This window comes from Macrobrachium rosenbergii, chromosome 40 (assembly GCF_040412425.1).
Source record: "Macrobrachium rosenbergii isolate ZJJX-2024 chromosome 40, ASM4041242v1, whole genome shotgun sequence".
Taxonomy (NCBI): Eukaryota; Metazoa; Arthropoda; class Malacostraca; order Decapoda; family Palaemonidae; genus Macrobrachium; species Macrobrachium rosenbergii.
The window spans coordinates 11,174,864-11,193,618 of NC_089780.1; the positions used below are offsets into that span (position 1 = coordinate 11,174,864).

Below are 18,755 nucleotides of genomic sequence, written 5' to 3' on the forward strand. Positions count from 1 at the left end.
TTTATATTTAAATATATGTGTATATATATACATACACATATATATATTTACATATAAACATACATTTATATATATACATGCACACACCTACATACGAATATATATACCTGTACATACACACATATATATAATATACATATACATACATATACACAAACCTCAATATCTAACATAAAATTTCAAATGAAAACTATTCCGGAAAAAGACCCAGCTCATCTCCGTCATAATAAGGTGACTACATGCGTAATAAGCACGATAAACTGGAAACGAAACACCCAAAACCACATCTAATTAAGTTAATTACCGCAATATCCCGTATGAAAATGAAAACTCCATCAATTCATTTCTCATAAACAGGATTATTTCTCTTTATGCCTTAATAATACGGTTTAAAATGGCAATTAAGTCCTCGTGCCAGCCACGGGATCATACTCCGGTCCATGTTGCATTTTTAATTCGTAGCTATTGTTTTGAATGGCTTTTTTTTTTTTTTTTTTTTTTTTTTTTTTTTTGGTGGCTACAGGGATGGGTCTTGTTCCGTGTCTCTTTGACAAAACTTTCCAAAAACATTTCGTTTTCTTTTTTGTGTATAACTGAAAGAAGACTTTATTTTTTTTACTGTGTTTTTTCCTTAATTTTCAATTCACATTTTTTTTTTTTACGGATGTTAGGAAATAAAAAATACGAAACTAAGGTATCCGCTATCGATATGGGTAATGATGTCCTCTTTAACATATAAAAATTGATAACACTTCATCCATTCTTCAAAGGAAGTGATAGCAATCAAAATATCGAAGAATTTGGTTTTGTCGATTCTTCGGATTGGTGCAAAAAACTGAGGTTTAGATAATTTCGATACTTTTATCCGTTCAAAATACAAACTATTTTTAATACGCGACTGAAAATTAGTCTCTATTTAGAACAACTGCAATTCTCTAAATCATTTCAACCGAAGCCTTTCCACCAACCCAAAGAAATAACAAAACCTAAATCTCAGGTCTTTGATATCACCCTAAAAGGAAAAGTATGTATTTGCATAATAAAACCACTTTCTTCACGAAATTCATAATTTTTTCTGTAACAATTTTTCACTAACTTTAAAAAGTGTAATCATGAAAGCTTCTTGGATAATCAAAGGGACTCACAGCTTTGAGTAATATGTTAGCTCTAAGGAGACAGAATTTTAATTTCGTGGAAAATTCTCAGCATTAGTGATTCAGAGTACGACTTCATTTGCATGGAAAAAATTGATCGAATGTCATGGATGGGTTCTGACGGAATTTGAATATGTCATTTACATTTGATTAAAATTTTGGATGGGGAATTTATGAAAAAAAGTAGGCGATCAGATTACACCGCCAAATTCCTGATGAAATCTAAAGAAATTCAAATATTTTATGATGCTAAAATCTCAAAAGCTTTACTTACTCTTCAATATGTACTAGTAAGTGTTAGCTGCCTAATTAATTAAAGTATCTCATATGAAAAAACTGAATGTCATCTTTGCTGTCAGAACAGAGAAGCCATTATGAGAATGTTTTAAAGAGTTCTAAAAAAAAGAATTTATTTTGTTTATTATCAATTTCATCATCAAGAAACTGTAAAATATATTTTACAGCGTTTAGTAAATCTTTCGAGAATTGACGAGCCATACAAAAACTCACAAATACATGCATACAAAGGCACAAGCACACAGGCACACAAGCACAAACAAACACATATACATAGACACAAACGCAAACACACACACACAAACACATACACAGACAGGCACAAACACACAGACACAGACACAAAAATACACACAGGCACAAACACACATACACGCACATACACATACACAAACACAGGCACAAACACAACCACACACACGCAGAAACACACACACACAGAGGCACAGATACAAACACACACACAGCCACAAACACACACACACACACACACAAAAACACAAACACATATTCAAACACAAACACACAAAGGCAAACTCACATACACAGGAAAACACACAAACACGTACATATACGTAAATCCAAACACACAAAGTCACAAACACACACACACAAACTGAGGCACAAACACGAACAAACACACAAACACTTCTGTCACTCTGAACCTTCCGCATACCAGGGTCCGGAAGCAGTTGGCGGAAACCACTTTAGCCACTTGAACCTCCACCTCCTCCTTTGGTCACATCACACACACACACATCAGGGATCATCCTCAGACGTGTTCTGAAGCTGCGGCGTAAAACACGTCTAATTCGTTTTAATCCGCTTTATGCGTCGTCGTCAGTTCCTTCCTTCCTGCTCGCTCAGAGAGAGCTTAATAATATTCTCTTTGGTTACTGAAATGATTAACTGTCATGACACAATATACATACACACATATATACATACATACATATATATATATATATATATATATATATATATATATATATATATATATATATATATATAATTATCATGACAAAAAAAATATATATGATATAATATACAAATATAATTAATGCTACAATTTACATGAAATGGGCAATAAGCTAAATGCTTTAGTGCTTCTCTCACTGATACATAAGAAAAATACAGTTTGTCTATCACAAAATTAAACCAAGAATCTCATGCAAAAACAACAGTGCTTCAGAGGCTGAGAAAGTACTTCCGGATCATTTAACCATCACTATGACCTACCACAGGAGTACGGTATATATAAAGTCTGAAGAATTAGAATAATTTAGGTGATAGAAAATCGTTAATGGTTCGGATTCCGCAATAAGCTGTAGGTCCCGTTAACAGCCTAAAACCACGTAAAATAAATCTAATCCTTCGGGCCAGCCCTAGGAGAGCTGTTAATCAGCTCAGTGGTCTGGTTAAACTAAGGTATACTTAACTTTTTTTTTTTTCTAAATTCGCAAACTCAAGTATACAGTACAGCCAGACTCCACAGGAACATTCAGTGTTGTAGATCCTCAGTCTGAGTTTGTGGATTTAGCCTGACCAGGCTTCTTTCAAGCAAAGATGAGCGCCAAGATGAGAAGGATAACACACTGACGTAACTTTCCAGCTAGTCATTCCAGAACTAAACCAGTTGGGAACCTGTGTGTGGGTGTTTGTGTGTGTGTGTGTGTTCCAGATTGAATACAGGTGCCTATAATTCAGCATCGTCTTGAAAAATGTAAGGAAAATATCGGTCTTTCTTTACAATTTCAAGAATTCTTATTATATAATGAAACAATCGATGGTTGAATAAAGAAAAAGTATGCTAAATTTCAAAGCGTATCCAATGTCCAGTCTCCATTTTGACTACTATCCTTATCTACTTCCAAAAATCCTCTTTCTCCACTTCATTTTACGGTCAGAGAGAGAGAGAGAGAGAGAGAGAGAGAGAGAGAGAGAGAGAGAGACTGTACCCAGCACCGAAAATTCGTACGCCTCAAGTTTTACCATTTCAGTACAAAGTGCCAGAAAATATTCATTCTGATAGCTACTATATTTCTCCTCGGGCAATTTCTCTAAAATTCCAGCGTCTATGTTCCTCTCCGAATATTTTTATTTACGCTCGCAAAACCGCGATCCTTTGTGCTGGGGATTTCAATTTGCAACACTGACTGGGCTCATAGGTACGAATGATCTCGGCTTTCCTATTTTCGTCGTTCCGGGGCTATCCCACAAATATACTTACACATACACACACACACACACACACACACACACACACACACACACACACATATATATATATATATATATATATATATATATATATATATATATACAATTTCTTCTTGGTGATTTCTGCATTACTGACGTCTTTGTGTTTGGTACCTTTTATGAGGAAAAGTTGTCTACAAATTAAAATGAATAATAAAGCAGCTTTATTAAAGTGAAAAAAGCAGCTTTATTAAAGTAAAAAAAAGCTTTATCAAAGTAAAGAAACATTTAGCATAATAAAGTATCTTGATTAAAGTGCATAATAAAGCAGTTTTATTAAAGTGCATAATAAAGCAGTTTTATTAAAGTGAAAAAATCAGCTTTATTAAAGTAAAAAAAGTAGCTACATTAACGTTCACAATAAAGTACTTTTGTTAAGGTGCATAATAAAGCAGCTTTATTAACGTGCATAAAGCAGCTTTATTAACGGGCATACTACAGCAGATTTTTTACAGTGAAAAATAAAGCAGCTTTATTAAAGTGCATAATAAAGCAGCTTTATTAAAATGAATAATAAAGCAGCTTAATTAAAGCGCATAACAAAGCAGCTTCATTAAAGTGCATAATAAAGCATCTCCATTAAAGCGCATGATAAAGCAGCTTTATTAAAGTGCATAATAAAGCAGCTTTATTGAAGTGTACAACGAAGCATCTTAAATGATGATGATAAAAAAGGTAAGATCACAAAAAAGCACAAGGTAATAAAATCATTACTTAAAAAATAAAAAAATATACTTTCAGCGTTGTACGTGCTAAGACTTTTTAAGACAACTTGCAAATATATGCAAGTTTGGCATTACTGAAGTAATGAGCTTTTTGCATCAAGACCAGACACTGAGAATGAAGTAGTTTCATAACAATGCTCTCAAATGGAATAAGATAGCATCTTTTCTTGAGAATGATAAGGTAACTGGCAAGAGAGAAATAGATTGGGAAAATACAATAGAATAATTCGAACAAGATGCAATGTGGCTGAACTAAACTTTCTTTCACTTGAATTGAAATCGATACCCTTTCATACCGACAATTTTTTTAAAGGGATATATTAACTGGCTTTTGGAATGGCGTCACAAAAGTTATTACAGAGGGATGGAAGCACATGTCATTGCAATGAATACCTGACAATTGCAGTTAAAACCAGATTCATCATTGCCAAGAGAATTACCTGATACCCTTACGATATTGTGTCCAGAAAATATTCTTTGTAAAAGAATAGTCTCGATACTTTGCAAAAGCTTTTTACATTTGTTTAGGAAGAAAACGTTAAATTGAAAGCCCTGGGATAGTTTCTCTCTCTCTCTCTCTCTCTCTCTCTCTCTCTCTCTCTCTCTCTCTCTCTCTCTCTCGTGGAAACTTTTGACGCTGTTCCCAAGAAATACAATGCTTCTCACTTGACTACACCGTGCAAGGCTCACATCCTATTTCATTTTTAATGTGCCAGCGATATGAATACGAGGCCGTTATTACAACTGCTTCTTTTTCAACTTTTGTTCCCCGAAGTGTCCCGCTTCAGGAGATGATGTGGGTGTTAAAGTGGGACTTTCACTTTAAAAGACCAAATCAAGACTTCATTCTTCTGAGCAATGCGTGGCGAGATGGATTACTGAACGGCGATTGTGAATATATGACTGGGTTTTGTGGGTGTATACATTTCAAAATACACGAATAAATATTTCATCACTATTCTCCTCCTCCTCCTCCTCCTCTTCCTCCCTCCTCCTCCTCCTCTTCTTCTTCTTCTTCTTCTTCTTCTTCTTCTTCTTCTTCTTCTTCTTCTTCTTCTTCTTCTTCTTCTTCTTCCTGCTCATCACCACCATTACAACAGGATTTTGTGCGTGCATAAATTTAAATACACAAACATACATTGCATCACTATCCTCCTCCATCCTCCTCCTCCTCCTCCTCCTCCTCCTCCTCCTCCTCTCTCTCGTCATCATCATCCCCTTACAATCCTTGTTGTTCATTATTATCGGGTACTTCTCACTATCTCTTTACTCCCCGTCAGTGCGAGTTTCTCGGTCGTAAATTTACATCTTAAGTGACCTCTGTATTCACAATGACCCGTCACGTCGTCACAAGAGTCTATCCAGGACTAGGTTAACTGAAAATAGATATTGGGACAGATAAGAGGCAGGAAGAAGGGAGAGACGCAATAATAAACAAAAATTCTTTTAAGAACAGTTGGATTTTTCTCGTTGTTATTATGTGTCCTTAGGAAAAACGTGAGATAATTAGGTTAGGTAGATACAGTATCTTGAATATTTTTTTTTTCGAGAATTAGGATTTTTTTTCAATTAGTGACTTATTCAAATAGATTCTTTTACCTGTGAGAAATACGGAGGGCGGTAATGGGCAAAAACGCTGTTAGTGTTTACGCTAACAGAACTGAGTCGTAATTATAAAAAAATTACTCTAAATCTCAAAGAAGTAATGAAAGTTAATGAAGATATATTGACGTAATAATAATAATAATAATAAAGGAAAATGCAATGACATGCAAGCTAATACCATAACTACACGAAGGCCGTGGACGAAGACAGCTTTATCAACCCTAATAAAGCCTCTTCGCCCCACCCCCACCTTCCCATACGACGCACATACATGAGGGGGTGTCCCCAGATTTATGTATTGAGTTTTCATTCAGTCTTTCATTTGCCGTCAGCGTTTATCTTATAAATACTTCTGCACTCCTCTACCCTCGGGACGGAAAATGGCCATATTTTCCCCAGAATGTTACGTAAATCTAAAATTAAGTGCCCTTTCTCCAGCGTTCTCCCATTCATTCTACGGCCCCTCTCTCTCTCTCTCTCTCTCTCTCTCTCTCTCTCTCTCTCTCTCTCTCTCTCTCTCTCTCTCTCTTTTCCACCATTTAATGGGATTTGGATTAAGGCAATAAGCAAAGCTCTCATAAGCCATATTTAGGTTCACTTAATAATGGAATTTTTCTTTAAAATCACATCATCCTAAAGTTTAATCTTAAAGAAACATCATACAAAAGATTTTCTTCCCTTGAACTACTGATTCATTCTCCAAAGACCACAGAACAACAAGCTTTCCTTCCTTCGAGCTACTGACTCAATTTTTCAAAGACCACAAAACAACAAGCATTCCTTCCTCCGAGCTAATGATTAATTTTACAAAGACTATAAAACTACAAACTTTTCTTCCTGCGACCTAGTGACTCATTCTGCAAAGACTATAAAACAACAAACTTTCCCTCCCTCAAACCACCGACTCATTCTTAAAATATCGCAAAACAACACACTTTCCTCATTCTTCAAAGACAACAAAACAACAAAATTTACTTCCTTTAACTTGTTGATTCATTTCAAAGGCCACAAAAAACAAACATTCCTCCCTTCGGGCTACTGACTCGGTTTTCAAAATCCACATCACAGAGGTTTCCTACTTTCGAGCAACTGACTCATTTTTTCAAAGATGCTAACAACAGATAGTTACCTTATTTTGGGTAATTTACTCAATGTTCCAAGCTAACTCATTCATCATGGACTGAACACACTAAAAATACCTTTCTTAGAGGTCCTCACTCATTCTTCAGTGACTATAATCATTTCCCCTCTGAAGTAAGGTTTCGTTCCTTGAGGACGGTGACAAAGGTAACTTTTTTCAAAGTAATAATTTCTTCTCTAAAAACTACAGTATAAGAAGTTACTCATTCCTCCTATAATATAACACAGTTATTTGAGCTACTGAATCACTCGTCATGGAATATAACGCAAAGTCATCTTTCTCAGAGATAAGGATGTATTCTTCAAAGACCACAATCACCTCAACGAATTTATCTCCCTTTTGGACTCATCATTCTAAAAAAAAATGTAACACGAAAAGTTACTTACCTCCAAGCTACTTCGTACTTCCCAAAGGATTGTAACATTATGCAGTTGTGAAAATGATAAAAAAAAAATAATATAACTGCAAAAAAATTTTTTGAAATACAGCATTTTAAAGTACAACAATACAAAACTAGTGTAATGTCATGCACATTCGTATAAACTGCTTATGGACTGGACACAAAACCTTTTTTAATTTTAAATCTTCGTTGTCATCATTTATTTCTCAACATATCTTTTAGATTTGACAAGCAACGAATGTTTCCATAACGCCTGTTTATCCGTCGTATTCCCAAAAGAGACGAGAGAAATAATGGCGTGATTCTCATTACCAGGTTTCCCATACTTCGTAGGGGTCTATCTTAATCTATATATATTGTGAAAGAAATATAATATCAATGAGTCGATGGAAGCTAGTACCTTATTTACTCTTATATCCCTTTGCTATCTTCACAATCAAACATTCCTCCATTCCTCATTACCAGACAATCTGACAATGTTATTCAAAAACAATACATCACCACCCGTCGCCAGGAAAACAGGCTAAAAAAATTTAAAAAAAAATCGACGAATGACAAACAGAAATAACACAAAAACATTTCAGACTTTATTCCTCCAGTTATTTTCGGAGGTATCAGGTGTGCCGTGTCTATCATAATCACCTATCTCCGGTTACCGCTGTTTTTCCATCCCCAAAATGGAGGGGAATTAAGAGAAATTTAATTTCTGGAAAATGTGTGTTTTTGCCGGGCGGATGAAATTAAAAGTAAATATCATTTTTGCGCGTTCGTTATATTGGAAAAAATATAAAAGATTTCTTAATAATTAAAGTGAGCCTTTGACTCTTTGCAAGGGAGAAATATTTGTTTTTTTAAGAACTGGTTAATTCTGACGTAATGGATACTTTTCTTTCTATGCCTGAATATTATATATCCATATATTTTATATGTACTGTATATACTTCGTATCTATTATTATATATGCATGTCACTTTCCTTTGCTTATTCTATTACCTTTAATCTATACAAATTAGATTTGCAAGATTTCGCAGTTTTTTAATACGGCCTGATTAGATGAAACCAAACTACTGTTTATGTTTTATGAGACTCAAGTTACAATGAAGAAAATTCTATTTCATTTATGCAGTTAATCAAGCCTTACTTAAGAATTAGCAGTTTCCTTACAATACTTTGTGAGACAATTCGGAAGTAAATCAAAATCAAAGATCATATATTACAATTACAATTACAATAATAATAATAATAATAATAATAATAATAATAATAATAATAATAATAATAATAATAATAATAATAATATCGTTTATTTCCGCTCAAGGCCATTCACAGGGAATACACAAAGTAGATTATATATAATACACAATTTAGATGCACGAGAGAAACTATGACTCTACGAATCAGTTCTGACGTGATTAGCAAAACCTGCTGGACTTTATTAAATGTAAGGTAAATCGAATTCCTATTTCCTCACCTATCACTTTTATAAGTTCATATAACCCGTGTGATTGCTGGGTCTCAACCTCTTCCGTGTACCCAGAATACGTGCATAAATACGGGAGATTTTATGAAGGTCGTGGTGCACAAAAATGTAACCTAATAAGAGACGCATCGTATTTTTTTCTTTTGTGAGATTTTCTTCAGATTTTCTTCCCTTTAAACGGCATGGTGACAATTTCTAATAAGAGTACTTTCAAATTTGTTTGATCCGTCCATATTCTCGTCACTATTTGTAATACGTTACATTTAAAACTTACTGGACGATATAAAAATCATAATTTTTTAAATGGTGCCACATTCAAAACTTACTGGAAGATATACAAATTTATAATTTTTTCAAACAAGTGAAGAGCCACTTCAGGCCCAATACTCCTCGGAACTCAGCCATTCCTTCATAATATTTCAGCTTATTTCGACCTTATTTAAACTGCTATCACAAGATTACAAACAATACTTTGGATTTATGTTGTATCAGTTCTCCTCAATTCGTAAGTGTTTACGTAAAATCAATGAAATTACTATAACATATCTCATATGAGTTATTTTCTTTACGAGTCTTCATTGCATGTCACGTAAATGTTGGGAAAGTTCCATATGTGTGGCGTCCATTATTCAAAAAGGTTTATATAAGCACTGGTCAGAATGCTTTGCATGATTAGTAAAACTTTTAAAATTTAAAGAAATTGCCTTACAGTTATACTCTTGGAAGGCAGTTAAAATTTAAGGAAATTACCTTACAGTTATACTCAAATATTTTTATTCTTTTTGCCTGTTTGGAAGACAGTTAAAATTTAAAGAAATTACCTTACAGTTATAACTTTTTTTTTTTGGAAGACAGTTAAAATTTAAGGAAATTACCTTACAGTTATACTCATTTTTTTTTAGAAGACATCACTTGTCTGCTAAAGTTTAAGTATAGTTTATAGGCATAAATCGGGTCAAATAAATTTTCTTTTTATACTTTATACCTTTTAAAACAAATATAGAGAGAGTTGTGATATATGTAAATTACATTACCTTTTAATACTGCACTATTGTACAAAAGTGTTTAAGATATCATTTAGGTATTTTTCTGCGTCTGACATACTTTATTTTGAAAATTTTTGTCGAAATAAACATCTCTGATGATATGCTTTTTCAAGTTCCTAAATTTCTTGTTAAAGTGTGTGTGTGTGTTTGAGTGTAAGTGTGGTTGTATGAATGTGCTTTTCCATGCAAAAGGCACTTGAATAAAATCCAGTTTGCATTATGGTACACATAACCAACATACATACATACACACACATTATATATATATATATATATATATATATATATATATATATATATATATATATATATATATAAATGCATTCCAGTGGGTCACTCAAGATTGCTTTATTGCATCTCTGTATCTAATGAACCTTATACAATCCTACGTACAATGATGTATGCAGATATACTCCCATACACACACACATGCACACAAAATATACACACACACACACACACACACACACACACACACACACACACATATATATATATATATATATATATATATATATATATATATATATATATATATATACACACACACACACGCCCGCATGAATGACACAACGGGAGAACAGGAAGCATCATATTTTGGGTGGTGGTACTCTCCCTTTTTGATCAGGGGTGGGCACTACCCGAAATATGCTATTCTGCCCCTCTCACTTTGTTACATCTATGTGGGTATCTTCTTAAGTCGTCGGGTATTTTATGTTTTTTTAAAACACATACACACACACACACACACACACACACACATATATATATATATATACATATATACTGTATACATATTATATATATTATATATATATTATATATGTATACATATATATGTATCTGTGTTTCTATTGTGTGTGGATATGTTTGTACATTACCAAAAAAATTTCACCAAATAATACAGTTCTCCAGTCTTATTCAACCTATTATTACTAAAAAAAAAAAAAAATTATTGACAAAAATATTAAGAAAGAATATTTTTTTTTTAGGTTCATTTTGCTTATAATGAGAATACAATATTAAAAGAAGTATATTCTCCCATTATATCATAATATTCTAGAAAATGAGGGGAAAGTACTATACCATTTGGCACTGCCTAGCCCTCGCATTGCAATCATCTTTTCGTAGGATGAAACTATATATATATATATATATATATATATATATATATATATATATATATATATATATATATATATATATATATATATATATATATATATATATATATATATATATATATATATATATATACGTATGTATTTAAGGTGTTGATTAAAGACACATAGAGTCGCTTGAACTTGTTCTTCAAATTAAGCATTTACGTATTCACTGCCACGTACGCAAAAAAATCCGTATATTACTATTAATAAAAAAAAAAGATAGACAAACGACCTTGTTCATACTGACTGACAAAAAGACTGCAACACGTTCAAGACACTCGAAAAAATGACGCGATTAAAAGGAACCGTGAGAATCATAAACGACTCTAAAATCCGAGTCAATGCGTGGAACATCTTTCACCCACGACACGCAGGAGAAAAAAAAAGTTTTGAGTAGGTCATCAACTGGAAAGTTAATTTTCTTACAAAGGTTCATAACGGGCAGTAAAAATGGCGTAAGGGAGAAACGTACGCAGATCCCAGGGCAACGGCGGTGCAGAGGCGTCTCGTAACGCCCCTATCAGCACGATATATGCGTCTTCCTAGGGCGCATCAAAGCACATGTCACTGATAAAACCTTTCGGAGAGGCTTGGCGTACAGTCCCACTCGGCACGGCGTCTGAGCGTCAACTGACCGGGCTTGGACGTCAAGGCAGCAGTTTGCAACTCTCTCTCTCTCTCTCTCTCTCTCTCTCTCTCTCTCTCTCTCTCTTACAGAGAGGCACTCCTCTCCTTCCTTCCTTCCTGAACACTGTTAATTAAAGTTATAACTCTCTTCCTGTATTCTTGGACATTTTTGTTAAAATATCTTATTTCACTCATACACAGTTCTTCCTCTCAGTGATATTAATTCAGAAAGATAATCAATCACAAGCACCATTTCAAAGGAATATCCTGCATTTAAATTGTTCACAGAATGCAAAAATAAAATAATTGTAAGATCTAGTACCCAAAATATAGATATACCCTAATTATATACCTTAATTACATACCACAATTACTTCGAACACAGTTTCACGCATGCGCATTTGAGATTTTACAATAAAAAAAAATTCATTAGCAGCGACATTTATCCTCAAAGGTGCAGAATAAACTCGAGAATAACAAGTAAGGACATTATGCGTATTATTTGCATATATACAGATGGACATGAATACGTACATAAAATAAACACAATTACACTGTAATTTCTTCAGAGGCTGCTGCCATCACGTTCCCGGGAGGAGTTCTGAGAGAAGTGTTCAAGATATCATCGATCTCTCCTCCCACGATCTCTCTCCCTCTATTTTATCTATTTTCTAGACTATTGTTTAACTCTTTCCTTGGAACAACTGGTGCATATATATATATATATATATATATATATATATATATATATATATATATATATATATATATATATATATATATATATATATATATATATATAAGGAAGGGACTTAAATAATAAAACAAAAAATTAAAGTACATAGAATTTCAAATAAGATGCGACGGTTATCAGTGTGACCGAGAAGCTAGCCAGAATGAATTATATATACTGATGAGAGTCCCAAAAGAACGAGGTAGATAAGGGACCCTTGTCTCGATACTTAAGGGGAAAGGTGATAAAGGTGAGCTCGAATTATAGTCATAAAGTTAATGGACTTACCTGGAAAGAATTATGGGGACAGCATTGTGTCTTTAGACAGAGGACAGGGTTTTCGGATTAAGGGGACAGCATTGCGTCTTTAGACTGAGGACAGGCTTTTCGGATTAAGAGGACAGCATTGCGTCTTTAGACTGAGGACAGGCTTTTCGGATTAAGGGGACAGCATTGCGTCTTTAGACTGAGGACAGGGTTTTCGGATTAAGGGGACAGCATTGCGTCTTTAGACTGGGACAGGGCATTGTTTCTTTAGACTGAGGACAAGGCTTTTTTAAGAGGACAGCATTGCGTCTTTAGACTGAGGACCGGCTTTTTCGGATTAAGGGGACAGACTTTAGAATGAGGACAGGCTTTTCGGTCTTGCATCTTTAGACTGAGGACAGTTTTTTCGGATTAAGGGGACAGCATTGCGTCTTTAGACTGAGGACAGGCTTTTCGGATTAAGGGGACAGCATTGTGTCTTTAGACTAAGGACAGTCTTTTCGGACTAAGTGTTAATTTTCAAGCAGCTGAGCGAGAATTTATCCTCAATGAATAAAAAAAAATAAATAAAAACATCCGCGTCGTACAAAGAAGATAACTTGTGATAAAAAAATGGAAGTCTTTCTTTTTTATAAAAGAAGTGGAGCTTTCGATACAATTTGAAAACATGAGGCGAACTGATTTGGTGAGAATGTTGCCTGGCAGAGATTAATAGAAAAAGAAAACAAGATATGTAAAAGTAACCCGAATGATTAAAAAAAGTATCTTTAACATTATCGTGGACTCTTCAATGTGTCCTAATGAGGATGGATTTGCAAATGGAGAACGATGAAAGTGAATGAACACGAACGTAAGATATTGAGGCTGAGTGAATGCCAGGCAGATGACAAAATGAAAGTCAGATGGTGACTGATCCAACCTAGTCATGATAAGAAGCGGAGTTGACGCAGAAGCAGAAATTAGACTGTTTGATAAGACCTGTCACTGCATCTCTTCTTTATCAATGTGAGGTCTACACAGATACGAATATATTACGACATACAAACGTTTTTTAGATGAACCATGTGCGTAGCAAACGCCAAGTTAAAAAAAATATAGAGGAAATGAGAAGTGAAGAACTGAAAATGTTTTAACAAGTCCAACATATGTCGAAACAAGGTATTAAAATGATCCCTGGGATTTTCCACTTCAGGAGTTAATGGAGGAAAGACGGTTTACAGGAAGTGTTTATACAAGATACTTCATATATCATGAGAGGAAGTTGAAGAAGGATCGTGAATAAGTATTGCTTGAAGGTGATAGAAGTGGGGTTGTGAAAGAATGGCTCATCTAGTGCAGAAAATCTTTTGGCTCTATTGCACGGCAGATTATATATATATATATATATATATATATATATATATATATATATATATATATATATATATATATATATATATATATATATGTGTGTGTGTGTGTGTGTGTGTGTGTGTGTGTATTTATATTAATGTATGATATTTATATATTATATAAATTTATAAATATATTATATATATATATATATATATATATATATATATATATATATATATATATATATATATATATATATATATATATATATAATACCAAAGAGACAGACTTAACAAGCATATAAACAGGGATGAATATTACAAAAAAAAAAAAAAACCATTCTGATGAAATAAAAATTTGTTAAATACCAAACAATTTACTATACAAGGACAGATAAAAGAAAAAAGTATAGATCTGAAAACACGCGTTGCTATTTTTATAACGCTATCTCTCTGTAATCGAACATAATGGAAACGTTTTGAGTATATATAAAACACAAATGATAACAGCGAGCAAACCAAAATCTCACCTATACCGCAGTGCCATCATTATCAAGACGAGTGGCTCTAAGTCACAAGCTACAAGATTCAGATGGGCCGTAAACTGAGTTAGGACTATTTACGACTGGTTATATCTTATGGTTGCGAACCTATCGACCAAAGAGATGTTATTATTATTGTTTATTTATTATTTTGTATTTATTTATTTTATTTTTGTTTATTTATTTACTTTCTTATTATTATTATTATTATTATTATTATTATTATTATTATTATTATTATTATTAAAAATGTTATTATTACTTAAAATACAAACTCTCAAAAAAGAATAATGGCTATGGGCTTGCAAAGCAAGCATTAAAGAAATAACAAAAATTAGAAAACAAACATAAAAGGCATCAGTAATATAAAACTGACAAACAAAAAAATAAATGAAGTATATATATATACATATATATATGCATATATATGTATATTATATATATATACATATATATATACATATATATATACGTAAAGAAAATATTAATAATATGAATACTGTAAGACGATACAGTAAATTAAACAATAACAGAACAAACATATCCACTGATTACTAACCTCATTTGGGAGAAGGCAGACAAACGGGTGTCACATGGCCACCTGGGGAACACATCTGATCCCCAAGGAGTAGTGTCTAAACAGTACCTGCAGATATGAGATTTAAAGTTCAACTTACACAGATAACAATAAGGAGCTGGAAAGTATTAACAGTGTGATTGCTGGGTTGATGGTCTGTAATGGAATTACTGCCGTTAATAACACTAAGGAAAAAATCTCAAGATATGATGGAATTTATAAAACAATGCAGAGATGGCCAATGTACCAATTAAATACCTAGGATGAAGACAATATTTTAAAATACAGTTAATAATAGACTTCTCGAAAATCATATATATATATATATATATATATATGTGTGTGTGTGTGTGTGTGTGTGTGTGTGTGTGTGTTAAAAGATAAAAAGTCAGTCTGAGACTGAAGGTGTGAAGTCGAAAAATCAAATCAAAGAAGTTATGGAAGAATCAATTATCGATAAAAATATGCACAGGAGAGGAGACTTAGATGCGTGTGTTCAAAGGTGAAGAGGATAGATAGAACATTTCACAACAGAACAAATGGACAGAACAGTTCACAACACAACAAAGGCCCAATAAACACTAACAAATGTGACAGACGGAGCTGTGGCTGTGTTCAACAGCATCAACAACAGCCAGTGGGTTAAACCAGAAACAGGTTAGTACAATCCTAATCAAGAAAAATTGCATATGACACCTTGTGTCAGACATTTTTAAGTTGCATATGACACCTTCTGTCAGACATTTTTAAATTGCACATGACACCTTGTGTCAGACATTTTTAAAAAGTTTTACTAAAATCAGTATCTTATGACACTTTCTGTCAAACATTTTCAAATTGCACATGACACCTTGTGTCAGGCATTTTTAACAAGTTTTACTGAAATCAGTATCTTGAACAAACAATACAACAATCTCTACACGACAGTGAAGAAAAGTCACAGCATTTCATAAATTACAGAAGCCTCTTTAGGGGTCAAAAGAATTTTTTTCATTTTTCTATTAGAGAAGTTAAAAAAAGGTTTGGTAGTTTGATGAGGCTGGAAAAAATTATTTCCATACGTCTTACAAATGAATATTCCGCAGAATACCATTGAATGGCTTTAGCAGCGCTGAACGAAAGCAGAATAGAAATTTATATAATTCATAGTGCTGATGTACTGCGCGAGAGCGGAATACAGTTTCTACATGGTAAAATAAAAGGCGGAGGGAAGGATTATGTTTTCATTTGGAGACAAAATTTCCTTTTTGCAACAGAATTTTTCTTTTAACGGAGACTGAAAATGAATCCTGACATGAGAAGCATCAGAGTAAGCCGGAGACTTCATGACAGCTGGAAAGTAATCGCAAAATAATAATGACACTTTTCTTAAAGGAACAGAGAATTTTAAGTTGTGTATCTTCATCTAGAACACTATGACCTTAAGTCAGGATTGAAAGCGTTCTCTCTCTCTCTCTCTCTCTCTCTCTCTCTCTCTCTCTCTCTCTCTCTCTCTCTCTCTCTACATGACTTTGTCAGTATCTTCCAACCTGTTTCTCCAGGTACTCTAATCTCTTCTTCACTATTTGACTCGAGTACTTATCAAATTCTACTTAATGGTCTTCAATTTTATTTTATCCAAGATCTTATCTACATCCAGTGTTTCCATATGTTTATCCTATATCCCAGCACATTTTTTCCAGTAGTGATTATACAATTTGGATGTTAATCAAATGCTCACTGATTATCCTCAGATGTAGTTTCTAGCACTGCAAAAGCATTATAGTAATAAACCTATATAACTTGTCAATTATTTTATTGGGTGCTTTTAATTTCAGCTTTAGTGTGGCAATGACATGTTGGTGATCAATGATGATATCTGCTATAAATCCAATCATTCGTCGACGCTATTCAGTTTTCTGTAAAAAAAAACTCATATCTTAAAAACTATTGAGGCTAGAAGGCTGCAAATTGGTATGTTAATCATCCACCCTCCAATCATCAAACATACCAAACTGCAGCCCTCTAACCTCAGTAGTTTTTATTTTATTTACGGCTAAAGTTAGCCATGATCTTGCGTCTGGCACCCGACAAAGGCCACCACAGGGCCGTGGCTGAGAGTTTCATGGGCCGCGGCTGAGAGTTCCATGGGCCGTGGCTGAGAGTTTCATTACAGCATTACACGCTGTACAGAAAAATCGATTGCGCCGAAGAAACTTCGGCGCATTCTTTACTCGTTTTCTCTCTTGATTAATGGTAAAATTATCTATTTGGTTTCTGTTAATGTCATCTGGAGATGTCCAAAGATATTTATGGACGCCTTGTGTTTGAAAAAGAGTACCATAAGTAAAAAAAAACTGATAAATTACGCCACATTTTCATTCGCGGGCTCTTTTCGGGCTTTCCTTTCCCATTACGTCAATGTTCCTGATAACTTTTGCATTCACATTTTGTCTGAAGTTTCATCTACGTGACAGCTGGGACCCAGGTGGTAATTGTAGGGTTGGCTGGAATTTCAGCAGGGAATATAAGGCACAATATTACTGCGATTTTTAGTTTCATTAGAGAATCCTGTCCTTTTGAAAACAATATAAATATCTATTGAACTTAACTTTTAGCAGTGGATCGGCATTTAGGAAGTCACTGAGTTGTTGCAGTTATTTTGTCTCATTTTCATTTAGGTTTTCTCTTTATTCAGAGTGCTGGTAAAACATTTTTAATCTATGCTTTATCGGTTTACTTATTATTCCAGAGAATTGAGAATTTTATATATATATATATATATATATATATATATATATATATATATATATATATATATATATATATATATATAATATATATATACTATATATATATATAATTTATCGATTTACGATTCACTTCATTATTTCAGAGAATTCAGAATTATATATATTATATATATATATATATATATATATATATATATATATATATATATATATATATATATATATATATATATACATACAGAGAGAGAGAGAGAGAGAGAGAGAGAGAGAGAGAGAGAGAGAGAGAGAGAGAGAGAGAGAGAGAGAGAGAGAGAGAGAGAGAGAGAATTGACAATTATATATACAGTATATATATATATATATACACATATATATATGTATATATATATATATATATATATATATATATATACATATACATATATACAAACTACAATCATTCATTCAAACACTTCGCCATCTACATGCACTGCCATTCGCCTCGCTTTTCCAACAAAGACTTTAAATTGCTCTCGACAGCTTACCACATCCACACAACTTAATCTACGCCTACATCAGAAGCCGAGGAAAGCACTGGTGTAGTCTATCAGTTGGAATGAATCTCTCCTACAAAAAACAGATTAGTTATTGTAACATTATATATATATATATATATATATATATATATATA

At 33.3% G+C, this 18,755-nt stretch overlaps 1 protein-coding gene across 1 annotated transcript in view; it reads right to left on the reverse strand.

The window, feature by feature from the left end:
• Positions 1-11,907, reverse strand: part of LOC136826017 (nephrin-like) — a 588,861-nt gene extending 576,954 nt beyond the window's left edge. The window contains exon 1 of the mRNA XM_067082876.1: positions 11,746-11,907. The gene's annotated coding sequence lies outside the window, so the exon portion shown is untranslated. The remainder of the gene's footprint in view (positions 1-11,745) is intronic.
• Between the last annotated feature and the right edge of the window lie 6,848 nt (positions 11,908-18,755).